The following is a 4,150-nucleotide window of genomic DNA, read 5'->3' as shown; positions in this document are numbered from 1 at the left end:
GCTTTTTGTTAAAGGAAATTGAATTATTTGCTGAACTGAATCACATTCTGTAGGATGTGATGGGGGTTTGAAGGCAGGAAGTAGGCATATTTCACCAAGACATTTTAAGTGAAACCTAATTTTACAAACACGTTGTCTAAGTATTGTACATATTTGAGGCCCAGAATCTCATCCTATATAATAGGAAGCAATTTGGGAGGGAGAGAGATGTCAGGCAGAAATATAAAATAAAAGTGTCATTAATAGTAATAGTAGTAATTAGTAATTAGTATTTTACAAAAAATTTATAACAGCTGGGGATGGCTGGGACCTGCTGGGGATGGCTGGGACCTGCTGGGGATGGCTGGGACCTGCTGGGGATGGCTGGGACCTGCTGGGGATGGCTGGGACCTGCAGTCCAACATCAGATTTTTGCATTCCTACATTGAATCCCTGCCTACCAAGGATGATTTTGAGCACTATGTAAAACACATTGAAAAGACATACAGACAGGAGATATCTGAACTCAAAAAAGATATGTGTTCGCATGGAACAGAAACAACTGAGTACTGTCCGTGATACTTTTTTTATTTGCACTAACATACAATTTTGAGGACAAGCTTTCGGGGTATGTCCCCTTCTTCAAGGTCCAGGCAGTACTATTTCACAAAGTTTTATCAGAATGTTAAAAGGGGAGGAAAAAAAAACAGAAAAAAAACACACATAAACACATGTACTAGCGATAAGACAGAGCAAAAGCAAAGACTGGGGGGGGGGGGCAACACTCACAGAGGGGGTCGTAAAACTGTTGGATAATGAGTCCAAATTAAGGCCATTGTCTCTTGTATCAAATAGAAATATCATTCTTAGTTCAAAAGTTTTCCTTTCCTGAATAGTTTTGAAGTTTCCTTTAAGAAGTAAAATATTGAGGTCTTCCATAGTGTGGTCCGGTTGTGCGAAATGGTGTCCCACAGGTATGCAGAACTCATCTTCTTTTGTTTTTTGATGGTATGTCTGTGCAAATTCATCCTTGTTCCAAAATAGGAACCATCGCAACAACATCAGAATCTGGAAACTTAAGGACCTAGCAGCAGCAGCTACGGCTATTTTCAATCAACTATTACAGCAGCCCAAAGATGCGCCCTTTGAATTGGATCGAGTACATAGGACCTCGGGACTGAGGAATCTTGGCTCCTCGTTTGTGCGTGACACACTATACAGAGTTCATTTTTACAAGGTCAAAGATGCCATCATGTGCACAGCCAGTACGTAAGACACTATACTCTTTAACAAGACTCCTGTCATGCTCCTTCCAGACCTCTCCCATCAGACTTTGAATATGCGAAGGGCCCTAAGGCCGCTCACGCAACTATTTCAAGATCGCCACATCAAGAACCGGTGGAGATTTCCTTTCCAACTCCAAGCCTCTCACAATGGCAAGACTGCACAGTTCCTCTCTCTTGGGGACCTACCCAACTTCCTTGGCACCTTTGAACTGCCTCAAATGTCCTTGCCGGATTGGCCTTTTCCACCGATGACACACTATACCTTTCACCCAGCAATGGCAATGACAGGGCAAGAAGAAACATTCAAGGTCCTCCTCACAAAAGGCCCCAGATGACTGACTGATTTTCTGCCCCTCCCTTGAGGGTCTTCGCCCTCGGCTTGAAACCTTACTAGGTTTTGCTAGCCGATTACTCCTGTTGAACTTCACTGGTTTTTTTATGCTCAGAACACCTTAGATTGTAGTATGCTCCCACGTCCCCTTGTATGTGTCCCCTACGTGGGTGATGTGGAGCTTCCTACAAACACATAGGGCATATCATAATCATTGTCTCAGGGGTGTACTCTCCACATGGAATTATTTGTGCAGAACATTTAATACCTTTGTGTGGTTATCAATTTTTGAGGGTTTACTTCAACTCATTATGTTTTTCTGATCCAGTTGAGTGGTCTTCAAATCTGTTTGTTCCCTGTGGGAGGCCTGGGCCGGGATCTGCTTTATGTACCTTTCACATTACCCCACCGAGGCTTCTCGGTGCCACTGTTATGCACTGTTAGATGTTTAGACTGATCTTTGTCTTTTGGTTACCAGTTATATGTATTCCTTACGGGCACCTAGTGGCTCTCTCTTTTTATTTTTCTGGTGGATCCCATCTGTGTTACTGTTGCCATCCATGACCAACCCTGCACACAGTTGGTGGTCCTACCCTCTCTTTACTCTGTCTCTCTGTCCTTTGTTCCTTTTCTCTTCATCTGTTCTACTCATTTCTGATCTCTGCTCGGTCTGTATCTTTCTCTCCCTCCTTTTTTTTTTTGCATGAGAATCGGGACCGGGATTAGATGATGCTACATGAGACCCCTTCTCCCTCTTTTTCGTCTTGTCATGGTGGTTTATAGCCAAATAAGACTTTCCTCCAAAAACTGTAGGGGGTTCAACACCTCTGAGAAATGGAGCAAACGGAGCCAAATTTGGATATCCATTTATTTGTGAAGGTACTGGCGACTCGCTTATCCCCACTCCTACCCTCTCTCATTTACAAAGACCTGGTGGGCTTTGTTCCCTGGCAGGGAAGCCAGAGACAACACCACCAAAACTATTCATCTCAGCTCCTATATTCATCAACACAATTTAAAGGCATACCTTCTCTCATTTGACGGTGAGAAGGCTTTCAACTGAGTTGACTGGCGATTTCTATGTCTTATCTTAGAACAGGTAAGCCTGGGGCCTGGCTTTGTAGCTAAAATCATGTCCCTCTATTCCCAACCCACAGCCTCCATGCTGGTAAAAAGCACGTCCTCTTTGCCATTTTCCATATTGAATGGCACCAGGCAGGGATGCCCCCTCTCCCCACTGCTCTTCATTTTAGTTATGCAACACCTTGCCCATGCCATACAGAACAATGACTTCATCACTGGTATCCAAACCCCTCCTTTCCATCACACTTTCCCTCTATACGGACAATCGTTTAGTCTATATCCAACAACCACATACCTCACTCCCCTGTCTACTACTTGAATTCCGTAGGTTTGGAACTTATAGCAACTTTAAATTGAATATAGCTAAAACTGAGGCAGTGAATATTTCTTTTTCCGTAGCAACGATGTCACACTTACAATCCAAGTTTTTATTTCAATAGAAACCTAAGGGCATCTCTTACTAGGCGTTACCATGTCTTCTAATCTCTCATATTTATATACACTTAATTATACCGCATCTGCAAAGATTTACCATCCTGGAGCGCATTCTCCATACCCTTTTTTGGACATATTAACACCCTAAAAATGGACTTCCAAAATTGCTGTATGTTTTCCAGACTGTCCCTGTTTCAGTACCTAGGAGTGTCTTCCTCACGTTACGTTCCATGTCTATTCGTTTTATTTGGCACCATGATTTTTTGAGACTTAAACACAAATTACTTACCTATCCGAAACTTCAAAGGTGGACCAGACTTTTAATTTTACTATAAAGCCGCCTTCATGGTGCGCATGCTTGAATGGTTCCCCGACCCTTCAGCAAGGCAGATCTCTGTTGACCTCAGGGCCCTTCCATAGGGCTATAAGCAGGACTTGCACCGACTTCACTCCCTCTCGCCCTTAATGGTGGCTGCCCGTGGTATAAGCATGGACTTAATGCTATCTTGTCTTCAGACCTTGCCCCTTTTGACACCTTTTTTCAATAATTCGGCTTTCCAACAAGGCTTGGGGTCTTCTGCGATTGATCTCCTTTTGCGCATTACATGGCTGGTAGCTTGTTCTTTTATTCAATCTCATTCGGGTCTACCTAACCTTCCAGGTGATTCGGGTGACTGGCTTACTGCTCTTCATCTGTCATCGTTCTGTAGATAATCACACACTACTTCTCGAGTCCATCGGCTACTCACTGAATACGAGCGGATGTGCTCCCTTTCTGTGTTGCCCAGACATCTTGCCTCACCCTATACAGTATTGCATTCCTCAACACATGCTGATCTTACAATTTACACCAGAACGTGGTCCGTGGATGTGGGGAAAGGGTTGTCTGCTGCTGACTGGCAGACTTCCTTCCATTTTACACATAAATCCTCCATTTCCTGATATGCACAGGAGAAATATTTTTAGCTTCTCCCACAATAGTCCAGGAATCCCTCTCCTTACATAGGATATTTCCTTCCACATCCAACATTTGTTG

Source organism: Staurois parvus, unplaced genomic scaffold, assembly GCF_062004578.1.
Source record: "Staurois parvus isolate SC_StPar_1 unplaced genomic scaffold, SC_StPar_1.0 ptg001980l, whole genome shotgun sequence".
Classification (NCBI taxonomy): domain Eukaryota; kingdom Metazoa; phylum Chordata; class Amphibia; order Anura; family Ranidae; genus Staurois; species Staurois parvus.
This window is presented reverse-complemented; position numbering follows the sequence as displayed.